Source organism: Choloepus didactylus, chromosome 18 (genome assembly GCF_015220235.1).
Source record: "Choloepus didactylus isolate mChoDid1 chromosome 18, mChoDid1.pri, whole genome shotgun sequence".
Lineage (NCBI taxonomy): Eukaryota > Metazoa > Chordata > Mammalia > Pilosa > Megalonychidae > Choloepus > Choloepus didactylus.
Window position 1 is genome coordinate 34,786,976 of NC_051324.1, and position 27,500 is coordinate 34,814,475.

Here is a 27,500-nt window from a genome sequence, read left to right on the forward strand (position 1 = left end):
CATGTTGTGGTTATTTGGTGTTTGTGAAGGTATCCAATAGACAGGTCTGCCCAAGAAAATGGAAAAAGCAAGGAGAAAGGTGGTGTCACATAACCCAGATGGGCTAGCAAGTCTAATGGAGCCAATTCTCCCAAAAGGCAGATAGCCTGTGTAATTCACGTTTGGTACTGAAGTGACTGGAGTTGTTGGCATATCCCAAAGTGACACTGACCTTGGCCATGCTGTTGGGGTAATTGGGCTTTCAGGATGAACTCTCTGAACAATCTCACCACTGTGACTGGCACAAATAGGCTTTTCTTTAGTAGCAGACGCTCATGTCTTCTTGCTCCAACTTTTTTTTCTTGAACAAACATATGTATTGTGGCCAATGCAAGGAAAATCCCACTCACCATTTTGTTCTGAGTTGCTTCTGTCCTGGAACAATAGTCCAGTGTACCAGGAGCCCTTGAGAATCTGGTTTCCATGCCCATGTCTAGTTTTGTGAATCTCTTTGGAAGACCCTAAGGCAAGGAAGCCATGGGTATTATTGAAGGACCTCCCACAACCATCAGTGACATCAGGGGCTTTGTATCTGAGTGGCTTCTTTTTCTTTTGCCAGAACTTAAGCATTAGTTTCAGGGTCAGCACTGGTTATGTTGGAAAACACCCCCAAATCAAAGACAGGCTTTTTAAATGCCCATCTTTTCTCCCATGAAGTGGCCTCTTCATAATTTAAATGGGCATAACCAAAGACTTGTATTCCTCTTTGATATCCATCTCACTCAGGTAGAAAAATTGCTTCTAAACACTACAGACTAGTGAATAAGCAAGCACTTCCCAAGTGCCAGGTACTAAGTAAGTGACTTCACATCTTTGATCTTGTTTTTCTCAGAATCCTGTGGGGATTTTAAATACCACCTCAGTATGCATTTATTGAGAAATGTACTTAGATTATCTAGTGATGAACAAAATGGACAGTCTTTGTGCTCATGGAGGTTATTGCCAGGTGGTAGAAGTCAATGTAGTTATTTCAATGGAATAGAAGAGTGAGGCGCAGAGAATCAGTTCTTCCTCAAGGCGATACAGCTATAAAATAGTGGAGCCACGACTCAAATGCCTCTCTGACTCCAAAGACTGTACTCCTTCCAATGGATACCATACCACCTTCCTACAGGAAGCTTAATCTGTGGTTTCACTTAAAATATGAGGAAACATTTGGAATATTAGTTTACAACCACATTTCAGACATGGAAAGTGGAGCCTAAGGAATAGCCCAGTTGGCTCCACACTGAGTGGATAAGAGTAGCAAAGAATTGCTGAACTGAAGCATTTTGTTACCAGAATAGCCCACAAGGGAGGCCTGGCTGAACTGGGATTTGTGTGGGCCAGACAGTACAAGGGAATTTATTTCCAAAGTTGGAGTACAGAACTTGAATTCTAGTCCAGCTCAGCATCCTCCCTCGAGTCTTGTTTGCTGAAGAGGTGCAGCATCTGGGTGAAGACTTTCCGGATGGGGTAGAGCACCACAGTGCTGAGGCAGTTAAAGATTAAACAAGAAGTTGTCTTTGGCTACAAACCTAATGGTTTGGGTTCCAGAGCACAGGATAAAAATATACAGCTGGAAAGGCAAGCTCCCAATTAAGTAGAAGAGCTCAAGCAAGAGATGTTTCAATGCAGTGTACCCAGTGACCACACATGGGCCTCCCGTCTCCTCAGACAGCCCCACTCTCCCTGCCCCATACTTAAGTGTTGGCTCCAGAATCTTGTGGGGGAAGTCAGCTGGCAGCACACAGGCTTTTTCTCTTTTCCATTCAAAGAGCATCTTGCTTGCCTTCAGCCCAGAAATTTATCTTATTGGCATCTTAGAACAGTGGAATGTCAGAACTGGAAAGGTCCTTAGAGATCATCTGGTCTAATTCAGTTCCCTGCTTTAACACTATGGAAACTGAGGTCCACACAAGTGAAGTGACTTGACCAAAGGCACCTTGTCAGTGGTAGAGAGGGCATTAAAGTTTAGGTCTTCTGGTGCTCATCTCTCCTGCCACCCCAATATGAACTAAGCAGCACCATTTGACAACCTGCCATTCACACCTCTTTCCTCTCCATCCCCACCCCAAACAGAAGAACTCTCAGTCCTCCTCTTCTTTGACAAGAAAGGACACTAAAGCAGGGAGTGTAAGCAGTGCCCACAGAACTGACAAGAATAGATGCCAAGAACGGAACCACAGACTCCTGACTAGCAGGCCTGGGGCTTCACCATCTGACCACATTCCCTCTCTAAGAACATGTTGTGGGAGGACCCAATTGGCCTCTTCTAAGCTCCAATCCTACAACAGCCCTTCTGGTGGCTCTACGGTTCCTGGCCTCCTCCTGTCTCTGACTTTGCCCTCTGCCGCTGCCTGGGACAACCTTAGAACTACAGTGACTTTGAGTCTTGCCAAGACAAGCCCAATAGTTACTTTCAGACTCAAGTTCTTGCCAAGCCTGAAATAGTAATTGCCTGAAGGATTCCAAAAAGCTGGGCTTTATCTGCAGCAGAGACTTCAGTAAATCAAAACACAAGTCTTATCTCCCTATCCTCTCCTCTCTGTTGTGTGGTCTCCTAAATGAAAAATGTTACCTAATTGCCTGAAACAGCTGGCCTGATGTTTAATTACTTCAGCTTGCTAACTTGATATTCTGGGCCAATAAATTGTACACAGGGAGTGGGTAATGCTCTTACAGATCATAATTGTCCTGGTTTCCTTTGTGAGAAATGTTGATTTCGTCTGCCAGAGAGAATTCCAAATTTGAATGCTATTAGCTCTAACTGCATGTGTCTCATGTTGGAACTTCTCTTCATCCATCTGAAGAACTGTTTGCTTAGAAAAGACCTTTAATCCTCCCCCAAACATTCCAGTGGCAGACCCTCTGCACCTCTCAGCATGTGCTCCCTGTTTAGAGGCAAGGAGAGCTGCAGAACAGTCTCAGATTTGACCTTCAGGTTCCTGCCTTTGCTCTTACCTCAGGGCTGTGAGCTTCCCGGAGAGCAGAGAATCCCCTGGAAGAGGCAACATGGTGTCATTGGTTAATGATAGTGAGGATTATGAGCCAGCGAACTCCCAGTAACACTGTGCTGCCTCCTCCCGAACCCCAAAGACTCTCCCGCCTCACTCCTCAGTCCTCCCCAATGTGGGCCCTGGATTCTCACCAGGCCAAAGAACTTGTTACCTGGGACTCATTAGGCTGTTTCATGTCCCCATACCTTTGCTCATACTAGTTCCTGAGATGTCCCCTTACTCACTCTCTCATTCATTTCATCTTCCTTCTCTCAGTCAGATGCCACCCAGTTCTTCTGCAAGAGTCACCTCAAGTAACAACACCTCTCCACAGCCATCTCCTTCACTCCTTGGTAGGTTCAGAGGTTCCCATGGCTGATAACTTAAATCTACCTCCATGGGCTACCTGTCTGGTTCTCTTTGCTGAATTTCTTAAGGACTGGGACTATATCTTCTTAATGTTTTCTTTTTTTTTTTTTTTTCTTTTTTTTTTTTTTTTGAGTTGTTTCCACCTTTTAGCTATTGTGAATAATGCTGCTATGAACATTGGTATACAAGTATCTGAGTCCCTACTTTCATTCTAGGTCTTTGGGGTATATATCTAAAAGTGGAATTGCTGGGTCAGATGGAATTCTATGTTTAACTTTCTCATGAAACGCCAAATTGTTTTCCACAGAGTCTACACCATTTTACATTCCCATCAGCTATACACAAGGCTTCCAATTCTCCACATTCTCACCAACACTTATTTTCAATTTTTTAAATAATAGCCATCCTAACAGGTATGAAGTGGTATTTCATTGTGGTTTTAATTCACATTTCCCTAATGGCTAATGATGTTGAGCATCTTTTCATGTGTTTATTAAGGCCATGTGTATATCTTCTTTGGAGAAATCTCTATTCAAGGACTAGATCTTTTCATCTGTGATTCTCTCCAATGCCTAGAATAGTGTCTAAAATATAGCAGGTGCTTAGTAAATGCATGCTGAATGGGTGATGTATTTTGAGGGAAAGCCTAAGATGTCATTCTTAGAGCAGCAGAATATATGATCATAGCTGTATGTAATTAGTGTCTGATGAAAGAAAGGAAGAAAGGAAGAGATGGAGGGAAAGAGAGGGAGAGGAAAAGAAAATAAATAATAAGAAGAGGTAAATTATTTAGAAATAAATTTTAGGTCCTCTGACTAAATAGTGTTCAGACACTTTTGTAGTTTAACGCTTACCCAGGCTTCTATGCTAGATCATGCTGTGCTAGATTCCTTGGGGTAATATACAATAATTCCTGCCATTTAGGTTTATTAAATTAACAGTTTCAACTTAAATTATGTTTGGCTCTTTTCCCCCAATCAATTATGCATGTATTCAATCGATTTGTGTAAGAAGCTAACTCCAGCCATTGCCAGTTCTTTTTGAAACTGTTACTGTATGATCCAAAAATTCCCGTTTCACATAAGACACTGATTAGTTTGGGAGACTCATATACAATTCTGAGATAGATATAGCATGTACAAAAAATTGCTTACACTACTTTATTTTCCTAAAAATTTCAGGTTTCCAAAGAACAGTGTCTTCTCTCTAAATTTAATGTATTATAAATATAATGTATTATATTATTATATATTTATTATATATTTAGCCATTTTCCCCCAAGGGGAACTCATGAATTTGGTCAGTTTGTGCATTTCATTGCCAGGCTTTTAAGCAGCCTCTGCTCTGCACTTTCTGGCCATCCTCACTAGCTCAGCATGAAACAGAAGTGCCTGTGAGAGAGGTGACCATTCTCCAGATCCCACACAAAGGATGCGATTATAATATGAAATAATAAAATAGTTGAAAGGCAACATTTCTTAAATAATAGATCCCATTTTTTTATTCTTTCATTCTTTTACTCACTGATAGTGTTTTCACTATCAGCAAAAACCTTTCTCAAACACCTTGTTTGTGGGCCTGTGCTGAGGATTAGGCCTGACACACCAGACAGTTCCTGACCTTGAAACCAGTGTCCAGAGAGATACTGCACCTGGCAATACAGATGTCTTCATAGGTAGTAGAGTGGCAGGGAGTCCTGGAGAGGCCCTGGGCAGAGATCTGGGCTGGCAAGGTAGTAGCAAAATTAGGGGTGGACAGTGCTGACAGTGTTGATGGAGAGTCCATCGAGACGCCTTTGGATGGGGTGGGCGAGTGGTGGTTGGCAGGGCAGTGCACAGTCTTGTTCCTAGAGAACTGAAGCTGATCAAAACAGGAACCCAGTGCACAGAGTGGGGGACTTGTCCTCAGGGACAAGACAAAATCTACTTATTAAGACAGAGGCACAGTGTCAGAGTTAGATGAGGGCTCTGCCAAGGGAGACCTGTTGCTGAATTTCTTTGAGATCCTCTACTTACCTAAGGGCAGACTTGGACAAAGAACCTGGGTGAGGTCTGATGGTGGGGAAGAGCCAGGCGGAGCATGACAGAATTCCCTCCCTGACTTCCACTAATCCATAACCCTGGCAGGGCAGAAAGCCAGGGCAGCCCCTTCTGCAGGTGGCCCAGCATGTGCAAGAAGTGTGGTAGAGACCTGCTCTGCTGCCAGAGCTCTTTCCCTGCCCCCTTCTCTCCTACCACCATCACACAGTGGGTTCTAGTGGCTACTAGAACCCACTGTGAAAGAATGTGTCTTTCACAGACACTGGGACAGACACTGTTTCCCGGCTAGTTGGATTCAATCCTGTGTTTAGATGTTGGCTATGGCCAGAAATAAGCAACCTGCAGATGAATTCTAACCCCCACCTCCCACCCCCCAACCATTTTTTTTTTTTTTTTGAGGGAGAAATAGAGTCCAGAATGAACTGACTTTCTAAATCAGAACCCTCCCTCCTCAGGCTCCAGGGATAGGCACTATATTGTCCATACCCTTTAGCGGCAATTGAGCAGCTGTCATCTCGTTTCCTTTCCTCCTTTCCTATTGTTGTAGCCAAATATAGTCTTTTTTTATTGCCCACCAGGATATCTTGGGCATCTCAGAGGCTTCCATGTCTGTCTCCTCATTTCTTCCTACTGGTGCTATTCTCGGCCCCTGGTACCCTTGGACAGTTCTGCCGAATCTCATAATCTAATCAGAAAAACACTCTTCTCAATTCCCATCTTGCCTAATTACTATCTTCTCAGATCTCATCTCCTTAGAGGGACTGGGTCTCATTCCTAATCCTTGTAGTAATATAGCACTTGACCAATAAACATATGCTGATTTGCTATTTCTGTATTGGAGGAATAGAACTTAAGGCTGGAATAATCATAAAGAAACACTTTTTCTTTTTGGGAAATTGCTCACATGAAAGCACAGAAAAAATAGACTGTTTCTCCCTCACCTGTTGCCACCAGCAGGCACACCCTCCCACCTTTCACCCCTAACTGGGAAATGTGGACATTTTTAAGTGTCCCGGAGCATTAACAAGGGATGGACAGGTTGGCAGCATGTTGAACCACAAACAGACTAAAGGTTATTTCCCATATTTCTCCCCGTCCTGTGGTGAGGTGGCAGCTTTGTGCTGGGGTTTTTGAAGAGCATTCCTGCTCTGAGAACATGCACTATTTCCAGCCAGAGTTGTCCACCTGCAACTTTCTGCTAGTGTTAGCAGTTTCGTCTCCCACTATTAGAGTCCAGCTGGAGTGCCTTTGAAGTTGATCCCATAACGTTAAATGTTAACTATAATTTCTCTTGGCTCTTGCTGGAGAGTGCATTCCTTCCTGTTGGTATGATAAAAGCCACAGTTATATTGGCTGTGTTCTAGCTGACCACCTCAGCTATTGCTGTTTCTCCTGCAGTAACATAGAAACAGCTTTGTACTGTGCGGTATGAAACGGGTTTTGACCTGCTTCTGCCAAAAGGCCATGTTACCTTGAGCAAGTCTGTTCTCTTCTCTGATTCTCGTTTTCCTATTCTGAAAAATGATAGGTAAGGGCTAGAAGATCTCTAAAGCCCCATCCACCTCTAACAGTCTGTGATTCCAAGATTCTGAGTTATTTTACATAGTTATTCTACACTCCTGCCCCTGCCTCGGGCCTGCAGTGCTTCTTTGGGTGAATAGCCGAGTAGTTAGCCATGACGTGGGAATACTAGTATTATGTAAAGAACCTAGAGCCATTGCGACCATTTGAACTTGAAATCCTTGGAGAGCTTTTTATTCTAATAAAAGGGCATAATATTGGCAATATGACACCTCCTACATCAAACTCTATCATGTTAAGGAAACCTTAGAACTCAGATCTACAGTCTGGCCTGATAATTTACAATTCTGCTGGGATTAGTATGAAGAATAATTATATCTATTTATTTATTCCACTGTCAGAATGTTGATGCTAGATTTTCATATTGTTTCTGTCACTAAAGATCATAATTAAATAATATGTCAAATGTATTGATCATATTCTTATAAATTTGCTTGATAGGCTGTAGAGGCCTTTTGTTGTTACAGTATATCACAATATTAAGTTCAAAAGTTTGCCAGGCCATCTAGGTCTGTTTAAGAGAGCTTTTTTTTCCTTAATAAACCACAAATTTTTGATGGCTTGTCATTTTGACATTGACTAAAGTAATTTCATTTTCCTCCTTAGTGCAGTACTCTTATCTCTTTTAGCCATAGTCAGACCAAATAGCTGTCATTCCATTAGAGTGAAAAGTAATGTGTATCTTTGAAGGTAGATTTTAAATGTCCTTTTCTGCAGAAACTCAGAATTTTCAGAAAGTCTCTTTTTTCTGTGCTTTCATGTGAGCAGTTTCCCAAAAGGAAAAAGTGTGTCTTTACGATTATTCCAGCCTGAAGTTCTATTCCTCCAATGCAGAAATAGCACATCAGCATATGTTTATTGGTCAAGTGCTATATTACTACAAGGATTAGGAATGAGACCCAGTCCCTCTAAGGAGATGAGATCTGAGAAGATAGTAATTAGGCAAGATGGGAATTGAGAAGAGTGTTTTTCTGGTTAGATTATGAGATTCGGCAGAACTGTCCAAGGGTACCAGGGGCCGAGAATAGCACCAGTAGGAAGAAATGAGGAGACAGACATGAAAGCCTCTGAGATGCCCAAGACACACCTGTATCTCTAGAGTCATTACGAAATTATGTCATTACATTATGCTCTTATTGACTCTAAAGCTGTCCATTATTTTAAATTCAAGTCCCTAGATGATTTGCCAAATAGAAGAGGAAACCAAAAATATTTTCTAATAGATGGACGAGGAAAAAAAATTGACCACTTTTGTACATTTAAGCTTGCCTTATAGGCCTAGAGAAACAATTAGCAAATTAAATTTAAAAATCCATGTAATATGTTTATAATGGCAGCACGGGGAAATTTCAGATGTAGTGAATTGAGAAAAGGGGTAATTTGGATTGCGAAAATAAATTGTGCCCTATGATTAATGTTTATTGATTTCGTTATATGCCTGGCACTCTTCAGTTTTTTCATAATTTGTCTCTTGTAATCCTTACATTGGCAGTACAGTATTCCCATCTTACAGAGGAGGAAATTAGTCTATTTCTACCCATGGTCTTACAGCTAATAACCCAGGTCTTCAAAACTGGATTGTCCATGCTAACATGATACTATTTTTTAGATTGTTTCTTTCATATCTACTGAAAAACACTGGACTTCTATGAAATTTTAGGAATGAATATTTTCTGTATACCAGACTCCTTATATGTGTAATTCAGAATCCTTAGAGCAATTCTGCACAAATAGAAATTTTTCATCCCCCATTTTTCAAATGTAGAAACAGGCTCAGAGAAGTTAAGTAAATTGCTCCAGGTGCACAGCTAGTAATTGGGACATCTAGAATTTGAACTCAGATCTCTTAGGCTCCAAAGCCCAGTTTCTTCTCTCAGGCCATTTACTCCTTGACAGCTGCACTATAAGTCAAAAAGACTTGGGTTCCTCACTTGTTCCTTGGATACTCAGCTATAGAATACTGCTGAAGGAATGTTTTTGACTGCAAGCTCTTTTTCCAATTTGACTCTTCTCTGCTCTTCTTATGTTACAAAGCATTAACTTGATTTAATGGCAGAACTCAGAGGGTTGAATTAGACTTTTTCCAAAATTTGCTTTGGATGTTTCTTCAATTTGTCAGAAGCATGAGTAGAAAGCCCTTTGGTCATAATAATAATATATCACATGTGTACAATGCTTTGTATTTATAAAGGGCTTTCACATACATTATTTCAGATGATCCTTATGGCATGCTGTGACTCAGGGAGGGATTGTTACTGTTAGTCTGTTGTACAGATTTTTTTTAAAACAAGGCTCAGAGAATTTAAGATTTTCCAAATTATACGATTAATATACAGTAAAGCTAAGTCTAGAACTCATGTCTTAACCTAGTGTCTGTTGACCTCCTATCTTTTTTTATAATGAGCTTTACAAGCACAACTAAAAATATGATTCTTCCTACATCCCTTTTTTGCTCATTTTTTAAAGGTAGGCACTGAGTTTCCTTCTTGGCATTCAGTGGAAAGTTGTGGCATGAAGTAAAACAAGTAGCTACTTATTAACCTAAGGAAGGATAGAGCAATAGCAAATGAAAGAAGCACTTGTTATATTTGACTGAGAGATGAACTCATATCCCTTCTATTGCACCTCCCATCTTCCTGTACCCTTCTGTCCTCTGGCTTCTTGGGGAGCTCGTGATCTCTGTTTTCAAAGAGCTTGGTTGAAGACCTGGCCAGGAGAAATACATGAAGAAAAGCAGTGATGATGAGTGACTGATGACCCTCCAAAAGAGAGGCCATTGGCTGAGTGTGGTAGGAGGTGGTCGTCCATGAGCCCTTTCCTGCTATGGGCCATCTGGGTAGAGCTCAGTCCTCCAGGCCTTTGTGCTCTGATTCCCTCACTTTCAGGGAGCCCTGCTCTGCTGAATGTCACTCAGGTTGGCATTTGGACCGTGTCTTCAGGAATTCTTCAGACTGGAGCAAGCCCTACAAAAAAATTACCAGCACATTGCCCTTGTGGCTGCTCTAGACTCAGAATGAAAGTGACCTAGTGCTCTCCATTCTAGCCCATGCTGAGGCTGGGAAATAAGAGAATACAGAGGGAAGATCCCTGGAAGGCTGGATTTTAGTCCTTGCTGTCTGTGTGACCTTGGGCAGGTCATTTGATCTCTGAGCTTCAGTTTAATTCCTTCAATAAAATGTGGATAATAACTATCCCCACTTTGTTCTTCAGATTGTTATTATGAGGCAAGAGTGAGGCACTTTGCTAATTCTAAAGCCCACTCGAATGCAAGGGACTCACTCTGAGGGCAGGTGCTAGTGTCTGGGAGAGTTTGTTTTAGGGGAGCTGCCAAACTAAGCAGTTTCTAAGAGCAGAAAGAATTCTTACCTCTCATCCCTCTTGGTGAGGACCAGTATTGCCTGCTGGGGTTACCCCCACCCCTCTTAGCCTTCTGTCCTTCACTTGGGAGTGAGTTATAACTCAGCTCTGATTTGCCTGGGACATTTCTTCAGATTTGAGACCTGGCCAAGAACATGGCCTCACTCTGCTTCCCACTCTTCTTTCCTTTCTCCTCCCTCTTTTCTGCTTCCACTTCATTTCAAACAAGTGAGTTGTGTTAGTCAGGTTTTTAATGAGGTTTTTCCAGCCTCTTGGTTTTTTGTCCTTTACCATAAAGAACTCCCAGTTACTCAGAAGCTGAAAATAAAATTTGGCCAGGCTGAGAGTATAGTCTCATTTGGTATTGATATTTTTAAGCCTCTCTTTAAAAAAAAAAAAAAAAAAGGCTCTGGGAGAAAGGGGTAATTTGTCATGGAATGAATATCTGTTTGAGTACCCTAGGGTGAGGACTTTACATCTTTTCCTGAAAACAAGGCGCCTTCCTTCTTTTCAGGGCATGTTGTGGCTATTTTGATGCCTTTTGAAAGTGCCACAATTCATTTGATTGAGCTGCTAAGCAGTAGGGTTTTTTGTGTTGTTGTTGTTGTTGTTGTTGTTGTTTTAAAAAAAAAGGATAATGGTCACATGTATTTTGCATCACATGGGGAAATGTAACTCGGCAGTCTTTTAGGCAGCTGATGACCACGGCCAGATTGTTCATTTCACAAAGGGGAGTCTTTTAAAGATGAGAAGACTTTTGTCTAGAGCCCAAACTTCCCCAGGGGCAAGGACTCATTTATAACCCATTCTATTTTTTTCCCTCTTAAACCTCACTGTTTAAATATGAATATATGTGGAGTACTCAGCTACAACATGGAAGTAAGTAGGGCAGTGACAAACTGGCATAAGGGCGTTTAAGCCCTGAGTTCTAGTCTCAGCTCTGACACTCCCTAGGAAGCTGCCTAATCACGGAAGTGCCTCTGAACTGCCTTGGGGTTTAGTTTTCTCCTCTGTAAAATGAAGTGATAACATTACTCCTTCCTACCTTGGAGGATGGCTTTGGAGGAGAAATTAGTTGATAACATAAAAGTGCTTAAAGAAATATCTTAGATGTTCTCAGAATTATAAATGTGGGTTGAGGGGGTTGGTGATGGGAAGAGAATTGGTGACCTAGCTCCCTAGTTGCTTCCACCATATGGCATCTCAGTCAAAAGATGGGTCTCTGTTTCCTTAGTATAGGCCCCACTTCCCTCCGAGGAGGTTCAGAGACTGTTCATCACTGCAGTGCAGAATCCCCAGGAAGCAGGCGGCCCGTCTGCTGGGCTCCACTGCTTGTAAGCTATCCAGCAGAAGCAGGCAGCCCCCACGTATCCATGAACCCCCAGTCCCTGTGTGGGTTAGTTGGCTCTTTGTTTCTCTTCTTTCCCAGACTACCTTTTCCCATCACGTTTGTACATTCTTCCTGGAGGAAAATGATAGCTCATTGTCAAAGATCGGGTAGGAAACAAGATTATAACTGTTAGTGCCTGGAAGGTGTTTGGGGTCTTTTCGTCATGTTCACCTGGCTTCCAGCTGGAATCCTAGAACTTCTTCAGCTGGGGCCTCCTTCCTCTGTGTTCCCAGGGCACTCTGTATAAGCCTCTGCTAGAGCGCTTAGCCCACAGGGTGTTCGCTGGCTCTTTGTTGCTATCAGGCTGAGAATTCGTCCAGAGGCAGAGAGACTGTACCTTTCTCTGAGTCCCCAATCATGACACATGTTAAGTACTCAATAAATGTTTAAATGGATGAATGAATGAATGAATGAATGAGAGACAAAAGGGACCTTGGACTACTTAACGGCCCAAACTCCTTCATTGCGTACATCAACAAAACTGAAACCCACAGCTGCTACATGAATTGATCACACAAAGAAAACGAGAACTGGAATTCAAGTACCCTGACTCAGAATGAGAAGAAGTAGAGCTGCCTTTTCCCTAGGTTGGTGAGAGTTGAGTGTGTGTTAAAAATCACACTGAAGTAGCCCCCAATGGAAGGAAGCAGCAGACAGTAAAGCAAGAGCTGGGCTCAGGGTCAGCAGCTAGGCTTCTAGTCCTGCCAGTGACCAGTTGTATGACCTTGGTTAAGTCATTTTCTCATTCATATCTCATTTGCCTTGTTTGTATAATGGAGGGTTGTAGGCTAAATGATCTCTAAAGTCTCACCAGGTTCAAAAATCTGATATTCTATGAATTGCATGAGTTCCTCGAAGAAAGTTTGAGCTGCTTGAAGAGAAATAAAAAAAAACATTTAAAAGTAAGCTAGACAGTTGCTGCATAAGAGAATTTTTGTTAAAGATAATAAATATTCTTATATTAAATCCCATTTCCACTAAGGTTCCATCGTGGGTAGTTTGTCTGTGCTTTAGAAGCACTTCCCCACCACTATCCCCACAGCCAACTGAGTTACTGGTTGGAGGCTTTTGAATGTTTGACTCTTTCTCTGTGAACCACAGCACAAGCCACGGGCTATAGGAATCTTGTTTCGGGAGCAATAGAAATCAGTATTTGCAAGGCTGATGGAGAGCCCACTACAGGTAATGCTCAGCCATAGAAACAGTGCTCTGACCTTTTCATAGCTATGGGGGCTGACCCTCAACCTCCACCCTGTCCCACCCGTACTCTGGGGCAGTCTTGTCCTCCCCTGCTCTGCCCTGAACAGTCCCCAGGCCTTTCCAGGGTTGGAAGGAACCACACTTGAGGTAGGAAGTGTAAGTCTGAAGTTGACCCTCACCTCGGGGAGAGGGGCACTGCCCCAGAGGGGTGGCGAGCAGCAGGGTTTCTGCACCAATTCAATCTTGGTCAGCGGCAGGCACATTTCACACCGAATTCCACCCTGTGGGGCTGTGTCTAATTGGACAAATGTGAACAGCGGGCAGCATAGCCACTGCAGCAGGGAGCATTGATAGATGGCCCAAGCAAGGGCCTAAAACCTTAAAGTGACAGGGTTGCTTTTCAAAGACTGGCTGGCTAGATTCCAGGAGTAACAGACCTGACTAGCAAGATAGAGAAGGGCCAACTCCATAGGGTAGGGCTCTTCTAAGGAGGTGGTTTTGAAAAGAGTGTCTCTACTTGTCCTGGTCTTTGCAGGATAAACAGGATAGGGTGGTCTTCTGTCATGCTGAATGCCTCCCCGACCAAAAGAGCTCACAACATCTGTAACCAGATTAAATCTGGCTAATATAACCAGCAAAGAAATCTTGACAGGCAAAAAAAAAAAAAACAAACCATGTTGTCATACAATGCTCAGCACCCACCATTCATTCATTAATTCAACATCCATCAAATATCTATTAAATGCTACAGTGTGTTCTATTAAATGCTCTGTACTCAGATACAATGGAGCTTGTGAAGTTTATGGTCTAGGGAGGGAAAAAGACATTAATCAAATAATCTTACAAGTAAATATATAATAACACATTTTGTTAAATATTATGAGGGAAAAATACTATGTGATATGCGAGCATCTGAAAGGGGTATTCAGGGAGTTTCCCTAAGTCACTTTTGAGCTAAACTCTAATAGTTAGTCAGCAAAGGGGGCAGGGGCTGAGGAGATGAGGGAAATGTTCAAGAAATTGAAAGAAGACCTATGTGGCTGGAGCCCAGAATCTAAGGGGGAGAATAGCGTGGATGAGGCTATGGGGCCTTGCTGCACACAAGGAGGATTTTACTTTTATCCTAAAAGCATTGGGAAGCACTGATATGTTTTCAACAGGAAGCTATATGATCGTATTTGAGCTTTGAAAAGATCACTCTGGCTCCAGTGTGGAAGACAAATTGCAAGGGAGCAAAAGTGGATTTCAGGACAGTCATTAGGAAACTACGGAAATCCAGTAGGATATGGTGGAATGAATTAGGCTGGTATCAGTAGCAAGCAAAGGTGAACAGATATGAGTGATGTTAAGAGGTAAAGTCAACAGGACTTTGTGATAGAATGAATATGGGGGAGGTGAGAGAGGAGAAGATGTTAAGGATGGTCCCCAGTTTTCTGCCTTACTTTATTGAATAAATTCATTCACTGAGCGCTGCCAGTCATATGGAGAAGGAGGCTTGGACACATTGAATTTCCAGTGGAGGTGTCAAGATGTTGAGTCCATAGATGGATCTATGGGTCTTGATCACAGAAGAGATGTTTGGGCTAAGGGTTTCCTTGGGGAAGGATGTGGAGAGAGGATTAGGAGACAATGGAAAGATGGATGAGACATAGTCTCTCTTTTTAGGGAGCTCAGAGTCTATTTGGAGAGACAACAGGACTGCAGAGTCAAGGAAATAGTTACAAATAAAAGAATAAATAAAAATGTCATGCCTTTAGAAGTGTGATGAGATGAAAGAACATTAAATTACAGCCAGGTATGGATTTTGTGGGAGTGAAGGAATGGAGCAGATAGAAAATGGGCAGAACTGACCAAAGAACTCTTGCAGTGGTGACATTCAGTTGACAGCAGGTTAACAGTAAAAGTTGACTTTTTAAAGTTTGCTGTACTAGTTCAGATACTGTCAGTGAACTGTAAGGTGGTACACCCTTTCTGGATGGCAGTTAGCCATTATATGTTAATAGTTCATTCCTTTTGACCCAGCAGTTTATCTTTTAGGAATTTATCCTACAAAAATACAAGTGAAATGAATTAGATATAGGTAAAAGCACTGTTGTAATAACAAAAGGGAAAAGAAAGAACCCAATTGTCTATCAATTAGGGGAGTTAGGAACAGTAAAGTTTGGTTTGTCCATATCATGGAATAGCATGTAGCTATTGAAAAGAACATTTTAAGTTTTAAAAAAGCTAGTTGAAAAGCACTATGTATAATATGGTCCCACAGAGGGGGAAAATAGGTGCTGGTATAAGCATGAAACTCAGTTGATAGTGTATCTCTGGGGAAATAAGATTACAGAGATCTCTCATACTCTTACATGGTTATGCAGTTAAATACTTTGTATAGTTAAAATATTTTACAATGAACCTATATTACTTTCGTAATCAGAAGTAGCAATAAAAACAGTAACAATAAAAGAGACCAAAAGTGAGAGGGTAGGAATTACTATTGGCTCCTCCTCCCCTGATGCTTACTTGCATGACTTAGCTGTACTTAGTCATGGATCCTGCAAGACCCAGCTCAAATGCAAACTCTTCCAGGAAGCCGTTCCTGATTATAAAGTTTAGAGTATTTATTTCATTAGCATTTGTGCCCTTTTGGATATATTATGTCCCCCAAAAAGCCATGTTCTTTAATGCAGTCTTGTGGGGCAGATTTATTAGACTTTTGATTAGGTGGAATCTTATGATTGAGTGTTTCTGTGGAGATGTGACTCACCCAACTGTGGGTGGTACTTTTGATTAGATTATTTCCATGGAAACTGTGGCCCCATCCATTAAGTGTGGGTCTTGATTAGTGCATTGGAGTATTTAAGAGAGAAGCTGAGAGCCAGCACAGACCCAGATGCTTGCTGACACTTGGAGACGCTTGGAGATGCAGACGGAAGGACATATGGAGATGCTAAGCTAAGAGATGAAGCTCAGAGTGTGTTCTGGAGAAGCTAAGAGAGGACCCCCAGATGCTTAGAGAGAAACACCCTGGGATAAAAAGCAAAGTTGCACAGAAGCTGAGAGAAGATGAGCCCAGAGACATTTTGGAGAAAGCCATTTTGAAACAATGCAAAGGACCAGCAGATGCCAGTCACATGCCTTCCCAGACGACAGAGGTGTCCTGGATGCCATAGGCCTTCCTTCAGTGAATGTATCCTCTTGTTGATGCCTTAGTTTGGATACCTTTATGGCCTTAGGACATAGGTTATTTGTAACCTAATAAATCCCCTTTATAAAAGCCAATCCATTTCTGGTATTTTGCATAATGGCAGCATTAGCAAACTGGAACAGCATTGTTGAGAATTTACTTTTATTAGGCACTGTTAGGCACTGGAGATATTAAAGTGAATAAGACATGGTCTCTGCCTTAAAGGAACTTACTGTTGAGTGGGGAGTATTGCCAAGTAAACAAATGATTGCAGTACAGAGTTTAGTTTGCATGACCCGAGGCCTCTTTCAACTTGAAAAGCCTGTGATTCAGTGAAGAAGGTCCCCCAAAACTTCAGGCTTCTTTTCACCCAGGCTGAGAAGAGAGCTCTCTGAGCAGTTTCTTACTTTCCCAAATATTCACTCCTGAATTGGCCTGGGCTCTCAAATGCAGGCCTTAATCCACTGGGCAGCAAGCTATTCTTCTTATTGGAATATTTTAGGGAGGAGGCAGACATGTGAGTCTGTATCCAATGGCTACCTTGATGATGAAACTGAGATTTGCATTCCCTGTCCGCAGACCCAGTAGTTTCTCAGACCTCCAGAGGACCCCAGCGTACCCGGTTGTCCCTCAGCAGCACGTGCCAGTGAGCACACAGGGAACACCCAAGGTGCACAGAGGGCTTGAGCAGCACTGGCCTGGGAGGGAGGAGACTACATTCTAATCCCAGCACTATTACTCTGCTCATAGTATGACCTTTAGACCAATTACTTTCTCTTTCTGGGCCACAGTTTCCTCATTTGCAAAATCAGCAGAGGATGCCGAATGATCTCTGCCACTTTTGACCTCCTGTAATCACAGTGAAACATCATGCCATCTCCCTGATGAGTCAGGTGAAGCTGCCTCCCAAAGGTCCTCTCTCTTGGTTAGGAGCATGCACTGTTGTCCAGTCAGGAGGGTCTTGCAGTGTCAGGCACATAGTAGGTGTCCATCCCATGTTTTTTGTTGATCAAAATGCAACCTGTTATTGAAAATATGCTACAGAAGCTGGATATTGTAGAGGCGAGAGAAGCATATAAAATCCTGTCCTGCCTTCTGGGAGCCTCTAATAATCTTTGAAAGGCAAGAGAAATGCACATGAAACAGTAACCCCCACGCAAAGGGGCAGGCATATGGAGGTGGTAGATGCTGGGAGGGGGAGGAGGGTTCTTTGGTCAATTTCCAAAGATTCCTGATATCTCCAGAGACCTTGCCCTTTTATAAGGCATGTGGCAAGCCCTGTTGGCAGTTTCAGTCTAGGACATCCTATTCCTGAATCAGTTTCTGATGGGGTATGAACACTGGAGCTTCCGGCATTACCTTGGGGGTAAGGGGATTAGAAAGCAGACAGATGTTCCATTCCTTTATTCTAGAGTGCCCTTACAGCTCACCTTGGCAGAGGAGATCACCTAGTATGAGCCCAACTTTATCCTCAAGAAAGGTCCAAAAATTATATAACACTTCTTGTTGCCCACCCCTGGGGGTATGGAAAAGTGAAAGGAGAATCCTTGCAAAGAAAACCCATGAACTAAGAACATTTTAGTGCCATTTCTCTCTTATTTCAGTCGGGTGTGGGTTGTCAGTATGTACTTGGCACATAGCAGGTATACAACTTGCGCTTGTTGTACTGAAGTGACTAGTCTTGAATCCTGAGATAGAAAATTCAGCCCAGCAATTCCAGCCAGCCTCTGGGGCTGACGAGATTTATCTGCCCATAATTGAGCTGGTGATGGGTTTGGGTGTGTACTTTTCTTGGTTTGTACCAAACTGGCCTTTTCCATGTCTCATCATGTGCTGGTTTGTCTCTTTTGCATGTTTGGGCTAATCTTTTCCATATGTTTGTCTGGTTTGGCGTGTGGGTCCCGACCTCCCGTGAGTAGGGTGAGGCTGCCTCAGACAAGTGCAAAGAGTTGCCACCCAGCCCGCCAGGCTCTGGAGCTGGGCCGCTGGCCGGCTCTCTGAAGGAGGCAGCCTCCCCTTTAGGCCTCCCCTCTGGAAAGGAAACCAGATGGGTTTCTCCTTTGGGTTCCATGGGGTATGAGAAGGAATTCTTTGAACAGAAACTGCCTAGTGATCCAGTGGAGACTGGTCATTCCCACATAGAGTTCCCTTCTCCCAGCTCCTTTCTGAGAATCTCCAGGAAGACAGTAGACCCAATACATGCCCAGCTCTTAGCCGGTCAATGTGTGGCCATCAGGTAAGGAGTCCCCAAGGTCTGTGGACTTCCTGCCCTAACAACCCAAATCCCTTCATACCCTCCCTTCAACACTCTAGAGATCAGGAGATCAGCTTTCTTCTCTAGCACGATGGAGCCCCTGCTCACCATGTGAGAGACAAATAGTTCATTGGTAGGATGTTATGGCTCCAGATTTGAAAGGAGAACAACTTGATCAGAGAAAAAGAAATCTCATGTGGAGAGTACAATTTGACAAAATTCTTCAAATCCATTACCTCTGTTAATCCCAACAACCAGCCTGGAAAGAAGAAATTATCCCCATCCTAAAGGAGAAGCAACTAACATTCAGAAAAGTACTTTGAATGTCACATTGCAAGTAAAGGGCAGAGCCAAGACTAGATCTGAGTCTCCTGGCTTCAAGGTCAGTGTTCTTTTAGACCACTGCACTCCCCCAGCCTGCGCTGCTTGCTGCACCCTAGTGGATCCTCAAGCCCTTTCCCCTAGACCCTACCTAGGTGCTTTTTCCAGGGCTCTTCCTACCTTCCTGGAGCCACCTCCAGCCTCTGGATCTTGGTTGGCATATGGGTCAGAGGGCAAGCCTGTGTGAGCAGAGAAAATGAAATCCCTATATGAGAAACAGGTGGAATTACTGCAAAAGGAGGAGCTGGCCCTCTCAGACCTTGTCAGCCAGAGCCCCTTTTTTGGCCCCTTAGACTAGTTATATCACTTTATCAAGTACCTGAACCTTTCTGGTCGTTTGTTTCTTTGATTGACAGATGAGGCCAGCCTGCACACATGCATGGATTCATTCATTCATTCACATTCATTCAATATGGTGAGCCCCCAGTTAGAGGCCCTAGAGATTCACAAAGGTAATCAGACACAGTCCCTGCCCTCCAGATGTTCACAGTCTAGCAAGGGAAACAGATGTGTAAACAAATGGTCGTGATACAGTAGAAACATCAACCAAATGCTTCCCAGCTTGTGCCAAAGCTTTCTCTGCTAAAAGCTGCTGAGGAAAGGAGGATGTGGGAGTCAATATTTCATTCCTCAGAAGTCATAGAAAAGAGTGTGGGAGGCGATGGTGTGCTGGATAACCTTGGGCAAGTTACATAACTTCTCTGAGCCTCAATTACCTTATCTATAAAATGGGGTGATTAAACCTATATTATAGTTATATTGTAAGGATTAGACATAGTCAAGCATCGAGTCAATCATAAGAAGCCTCAAAGAATATTGGATTATATTTATTTTTTGGAAGAATAAGTGTCACAGGGACAGCTCATTATAACAGCCGCTCTAATTTATTAGTGCCTAGTAAGAGCCTGACCCAGTACCCTGAGGCTGATATACCTCTGCTGTTCTCTGGACTTCCTGAGCAGAAGTTGGTCTCTGGGTGGGAAGAACTTGAGCCTGCATCCAGCACAGGACCTCAGTCACTCAAGAATAAAATTCGATTGGCCCTGGCATTGTTGTTAATCCACGGGTGGGTGCCTGAAGCAGGCCAAAGGGTTCGTCCTTGGACTTATCACTGCCCCCTCTTACAGCCTTGCATCATTTTCAACCCATTTCTTTTTCTCACCAAGTTGACATAGGCAAACCCTCCCTTTTAGCTCAGGAGCCCCATTTGAGCCAAATCTGCTTCTGTTAAAGTTCTGAGGTTGTGTGTGTGCTCTGCTCGGTAAACTCGAAGAAGCAAATTCCTCCCGGGAGAGGGCTTGGGGGCGGCACATTCCACTACTGGCCTAACCTGCGGAGTCCTAGTTTCCAGGGCTGATTTATAATGTGTCCTTACTCAAGCACCTATTTTTTCTGAACCACCTCCTCTTCCCCTCTCGCCCAAAACTGCTCTTTTCCCCCAGATCCTTTACACAGTAAGAAATTAAGCCAAGTAGGGTAGTATATGGGAAAAATACACCTAATATAAATAATAGATGATAGGTAGAACTATTTTAATAATCTTTCATCAATTGTAACAAAGGTAACTACTGTTTAAAAAAATAGTACAAGTATACATTTTAAAAAGTGCTGTGATCAAGAACTAAAGATGAACAATGAGACCATAGTACGGGATATGAAGGAAATCAAGAAGACCCTAGAAGAGCATAAAGAAGACATTGCAAGACTAAATAAAAAAATGGATGATCTTATGGAAATTAAAGAAACTGTTGACCAAATTAAAAAGATTCTGGACACTCATAGTACAAGACTAGAGGAAGTTGAACAACGAATCAGTGACCTGGAAGATGACAGAATGGAAAATGAAAGCATAAAAGAAAGAATGGGGAAAAAAATTGAAAAACTCGAAATGGACCTCAGGGATATGATAGATAATATGAAACATCCGAATATAAGACTCATTGGTGTCCCAGAAGGGGAAGAAAAGGGTAAAGGTCTAGGAAGAGTATTCAAAGAAATTGTTGGGGAAAACTTCCCAAATCTTCTAAACAACATAAATACACAAATCATAAATGCTCAGCGAACTCCAAATAGAATAAATCCAAAAAAACCCACTCCGAGACATATACTGATCACACTGTCAAACATAGAAGAGAAGGAGCAAGTTCTGAAAGCAGCAAGAGAAAAGCAATTCACCACATACAAAGGAAACAGCATAAGACTAAGTAGTGACTACTCAGCAGCCACCATGGAAGCGAGGAGGCAGTGGCACGATATATTTAAAATTCTGAGTGAGAGGAATTTCCAGCCAAGAATACTTTATCCAGCAAAGCTCTCCTTCAAATTTGAGGGAGAGCTTAAATTTTTCACAGACAAAGAAATGCTGAGAGAATTTGCTAACAAGAGACCTGCCCTACTGGAGATACTCAAGGGAGCCCTACAGACAGAGAAACAAAGACAGGACAGAGAGACTTGGAGAAAGGTTCAGTACTAAAGAGATTCGGTATGGGTACAATAAAGGATATTAATAGAGAGAGGGAAAAATATGGCAAACATAATCCAAAGGATAAGATGGCCGATTCAAGAAATGCCTTCACGGTTTTAACGTTGAATGTAAATGGATTAAACTCCCCAATTAAAAGATATAGATTTGCAGAATGGATCAAAAAAAATGAACCATCAATATGTTGCATACAAGAGACTCATCTTAGACACAGGGACACAAAGAAACTGAAAGTGAAAGGATGGAAAAAAATATTTCATGCAAGCTACAGCCAAAAGAAAGCAGGTGTAGCAATATTAATCTCAGATAAAATAGACTTCAAATGCAGGGATGTTTTGAGAGACAAAGAAGGCCACTACATACTAATAAAAGGGGCAATTCAGCAAGAAGAAATAACAATCGTAAATGTCTATGCACCCAATCAAGGTGCCACAAAATACATGAGAGAAACATTGGCAAAACTAAAGGAAGCAATTGATGTTTCCACAATAATTGTGGGAGACTTCAACACATCACTCTCTCCTATAGATAGATCAATCAGACAGAAGACCAATAAGGAAATTGAAAACCTAAACAATCTGATAAATGAATTAGATTTAACAGACATCTACAGGACATTACATCCCAAATCACCAGGATACACATACTTTTCTAGTGCTCACGGAACTTTCTCCAGAATAGATCATATGCTGGGACATAAAACAAGCCTCAATAAATTTAAAAAGATTGAAATTATTCAAAGCACATTCTCTGACCACAATGGAATACAATTAGAAGTCAATAACCATCAGAGACTTAGAAAATTCACAAATACCTGGAGGTTAAACAACACACTCCTAAACAATCAGTGGGTTAAAGAAGAAATAGCAAGAGAAATTGCTAAATATATAGAGACGAATGACAATGAGAACACAACATACCAAAACCTATGGGATGCAGCAAAAGCAGTGCTAAGGGGGAAATTTATAGCACTAAACGCATATATTAAAAAGGAAGAAAGAGCCAAAATCAAAGAACTAATGGATCAACTGAAGAAGCTAGAAAATTAACAGCAAACCAATCCTAAACCAAGTACAAGAAAAGAAATAACAAGGATTAAAGCAGAAATAAATGACATAGAGAACAAAAAAACAATAGAAAGGATAAATATCACCAAAAGTTGGTTCTTTGAGAAGATCAACAAGATTGACAAGCCCCTAGCTAGACTGACAAAATCAAAAAGAGAGAAGACCCATATAAACAAAATAATGAATGAAAAAGGTGACATAACTGCAGATCCTGAAGAAATTAAAAAAATTATAAGAGGATATTATGAACAACTGTATGGCAACAAACTGGATAATGTAGAAGAAATGGACAATTTCCTGGAAACATATGAACAACCTAGACTGACCAGAGAAGAAATAGAAGAACTCAACCAACCCATCACAAGCAAAGAGATCCAATCAGTCATCAAAAATCTTCCCACAAATAAATGCCCAGGGCCAGATGGCTTCACAGGGGAATTCTACCAAACTTTCCAGAAAGAACTGACACCAATCTTACTCAAACTCTTTCAAAACATTGAAAAAAATGGAACACTACCTAACTCATTTTATGAAGCTAACATCAATCTAATACCAAAACCAGGCAAAGATGCTACAAAAAAGGAAAACTACCGGCCAATCTCCCTAATGAATATAGATGCAAAAATCCTCAACAAAATACTTGCAAATCGAATCCAAAGACACATTAAAAAAATCATACACCATGACCAAGTGGGGTTCATTCCAGGCATGCAAGGATGGTTCAACATAAGAAAAACAATCAATGTATTACAACACATTAAAAACTCGAAAGGGAAAAATCAATTGATCATCTCAATAGATGCTGAAAAAGCATTTGACAAAATCCAACATCCCTTTTTGATAAAAACACTTCAAAAGGTAGGAATTGAAGGAAACTTCCTCAACATGATAAAGAGCATATATGAAAAACCCACAGCCAGCATAGTACTCAATGGTGAGAGACTGAAAGCCTTCCCTCTAAGATCAGGAACAAGACAAGGATGCCCGCTGTCACCACTGTTATTCAACATTGTGCTGGAAGTGCTAGCCAGGGCAATCCGGCAAGACAAAGAAATAAAAGGCATCCAAATTGGAAAAGAAGAAGTAAAACTGTCATTGTTTGCAGACGATATGATCTTATATCTAGAAAACCCTGAGAAATCAACGATACACCTACTAGAGCTAATAAACAAATTTAGCAAAGTAGCGGGATACAAGATTAATGCACATAAGTCAGTAATGTTTCTATATGCTAGAAATGAACAAACTGAAGAGACACTCAAGAAAAAGATACCATTTTCAATAGCAACTAAAAAAATCAAGTACCTAGGAATAAACTTAACCAAAGATGTAAAAGACCTATACAAAGAAAACTACATAACTCTACTAAAAGAAATAGAAGTGGACCTTAAAAGATGGAAAAATATTCCATGTTCATGGATAGGAAGGCTAAATGTCATTAAGATGTCTATTCTACCCAAACTCATCTACAGATTCAATGCAATCCCAATCAAAATTCCAACAACCTACTTTGCAGACTTGGAAAAGCTAGTTATCAAATTTATTTGGAAAGGGAAGATGCCTCGAATTGCTAAAGACACTCTAAAAAAGAAAAACGAAGTGGGAGGACTTACACTCCCTGACTTTGAAGCTTATTATAAAGCCACAGTTGCCAAAACAGCATGGTACTGGCACAAAGATAGACATATAGATCAATGGAATCGAATTGAGAATTCAGAGATAGACCCTCAGATCTATGGCTGACTGATCTTTGATAAGGCCCCCAAAGTCACCGAACTGAGCCATAATGGTCTTTTCAATAAATGGGGCTGGGAGAGTTGGATATCCATATCCAAAAGAATGAAAGAGGACCCCTACCTCACCCCCTACACAAAAATTAACTCAAAATGGACCAAAGATCTCAATATAAAAGAAAGTACCATAAAACTCCTAGAAGATAATGTAGGAAAACATCTTCAAGACCTTGTATTAGGAGGCCACTTCCTAGACTTTACACCCAAAGCACAAGCAACAAAAGAGAAAATAGATAAATGGGAACTCCTCAAGCTTAGAAGTTTCTGCACCTCAAAGGAATTTCTCAAAAAGGTAAAGAGGCAACCAACTCAATGGGAAAAAATTTTTGGAAACCATGTATTTGACAAAAGACTGATATCTTGCATATACAAAGAAATCCTACAACTCAATGACAATAGTACAGACAGCCCAATTATAAAATGGGCAAAAGATATGAAAAGACAGTTCTCTGAAGAGGAAATACAAATGGCCAAGAAACACATGAAAAAATGTTCAGCTTCACTAGCTATTAGAGAGATGCAAATTAAGACCACAATGAGATACCATCTAACACCGGTTAGAATGGCTGCCATTAAACAAACAGGAAACTACAAATGCTGGAGGGGATGTGGAGAAATTGGAACTCTTATTCATTGTTGGTGGGACTGTATAATGGTTCAGCCACTCTGGAAGTCAGTCTGGCAGTTCCTTAGAAAACTAGATATAGAGCTACCATTCGATCCAGCGATTGCACTTCTCGGTATATACCCGGAAGATCGGAAAGCAGTGACACGAACAGATATCTGCACGCCAATGTTCATAGCAGCATTATTCACAATTGCCAAGAGATGGAAACAACCCAAATGTCCTTCAACAGATGAGTGGATAAATAAAATGTGGTATATACACACGATGGAATACTACGCGGCAGTAAGAAGGAACGATCTGGTGAAACATATGACAACATGGATGAACCTTGAAGACATAATGCTGAGCGAAATAAGCCAGGCACAAAAAGAGAAATATTATATGCTACCACTAATGTGAACTTTGAAAAATGTAAAACAAATGGTTTATAATGTAGAATGTAGGGGAACTAGCAGTAGAGAGCAATTAAGGAAGGGGGAACAATAATCCAAGAAGAACAGATAAGCTATTTAACGTTCTGGGGATGCCCAGAAATGACTATGGTCTGTTAATTTCTGATGGATGTAGTAGGAACAAGTTCACTGAAATGTTGCTATATTATGTAACTTTCTTGGGGTAAAGTAGGAACATGTTGGAAGTTAAGCAGTTATCTTAGGTTAGTTGTCTTTTTCTTACTCCCTTGCTATGGTCTCTTTGAAATGTTCTTTTATTGTATGTTTGTTTTCTTTTTAACTTTTTTTTTTCATACAGTTGATTTGAAAAAAGAAGGGAAAGTTAAAAAAAAAAAAAAAAAGAAAAAGAAAAAAGACAAACAAGGGAAAAAAAAAAAAAAGATGTAGTGCCCCCTTGAGGAGCCTGTGGAGAATGCAGGGGTATTCGCCTACCCCACCTCCATGGTTGCTAACATGACCACAGACATAGGGGACTGGTGGTTTGATGGGTTGAGCCCTCTACCATAAGTTTTACCCTTGGGAAGACGGTTGCTGCAAAGGAGAGGCTAGGCCTCCCTGCATTTGTGCCTAAGAGTCTCCTCCTGAATGCCTCTTTGTTGCTCAGATGTGGCCCTCTCTCTCTGGCTAAGCCAACTTGAAAGGTGAAATCACTGCCCTCCCCCCTACGTGGGATCAGACACCCAGGGAAGTGAATCTCCCTGGCAACGTGGAATATGACTCCCGGGGAGGAATGTAGACCCGGCATCGTGGGATGGAGAACATCTTCTTGACCAAAAGGGGGATGTGAAAGGAAATGAAATAAGCTTCAGTGGCAGAGAGATTCCAAAACGAGCCGAGAGATCACTCTGGTGGGCACTCTTACGCACACTTTAGACAACCTTTTTTAGGTTCTAAAGAATTGGGGTAGCTGGTGGTGGATACCTGAAACTATTAAACTACAACCCAGAACCCATGAATCTCGAAGACAGTTGTATAAAAATGTAGCTTATGAGGGGTGACAGTGGGATTGGGAATGCCATAAGGACCAAACTCCACTTTGTCTAGTTTATGGATGGATGTGTAGAAAAGTAGGGGAAGCAAACAAACAGACAAAGGTACCTAGTGTTCTTTTTTACTTCAATTGCTCTTTTTCACTCTAATTATTATTCTTGTTATTTTTGTGTGTGTGCTAATGAAGGTGTCAGGGATTGATTTAGGTGATGAATGTACAACTATGTAATGGTACTGTAAACAATCGAAAGTACAATTTGTTTTGTATGACTGTGTGGTATGTGAATATATCTCAATAAAATGATGATTAAAAAAAAAAAAAAAAAAAAAAAGTGCTGTGATCAGTTGTAACAAATGTCCCACATCAATGCAAGATGTTGCTAGTGGGGTGGTGTACAGGAATCCTGAATTTTATTCATGATTGTTTTGTAAACTCACAACTTCTCTAATTAAAAAAAGAGGATAAACCAAAAAAAAGAAAAAAGCAACAATAACAAACACCTTGGCAATTGAATGTTACAGCCTGTGCCTGGGTAATGTAAACAGTAGGATGCTTAATCCTGTGCTCTCTCAGATACTAAAAACAAAACTAATTTTGATCATTTTTTGTGGTCATTTCCTTTGAAATTGTAAGTTATATGTGTAGATTTCTTATAAAATTTTGTTTGTAAAATTAAAAAAAAAAGAAAGAAATTAAGCAGCATGTACTCCACCAGTCTGTGCCAGTAGTTGCTTCTCTGTGTCCCACACTATGAGATATGTAAAGATGCAAAGTGCAGGGACCATTTGAGCAGCCATGTCTACATCAATTAATTAATGTTGTCACACAGAAAGAAGTTTAATTAAGTGATTTTTTCTTTCTAGGCCTCATTTTCCTCATTTGGAAAATGTGGATAGTAATCATACCTCATAAAGCTATTGCGTAGGATTAAATGAGAAAGTGAATGTGCTTAGATGAGCACCCCAGCATATGTGTGGTGCCCAGGACAGGGTAGTTCTCATTCATTTGCCCTTTCAGCTACCAGATATTTATAGTGTGGAGGCTAGGCCCTGGGGATACCATGTTGAAGAGAGCCAGACAGTCATGAAGCTATTAGCCAAGTCTAGTAGGGGAAGCAGACATTAAACAAATAATCACATAAATAAATATGTAATTACAAATTTCCCTTCTTTTGCTCTTCAGGGACTAGGGCATTTTGATCAAGATAGCTTTAGCAGGAGGGAGGAGAGAAATGGCCTGTGTTTCTAGTCCAGTCAGGCTACAAAAGGAGAGGCTGAGGCTTGCTGGGTCTGCCTGAAGGATCTGGGCCCCTTTTTTCCAGTTA

The 27,500-nt window shown here is 41.4% G+C and overlaps 1 protein-coding gene across 6 annotated transcripts in view; it reads left to right on the plus strand.

Moving 5' to 3' along the window:
* The window catches only part of BCAS3 (BCAS3 microtubule associated cell migration factor), a 799,405-nt gene that overhangs the window by 716,004 nt on the left and 55,901 nt on the right, over positions 1–27,500 (plus strand). The gene's annotated exons all lie outside the window — the stretch shown is intronic.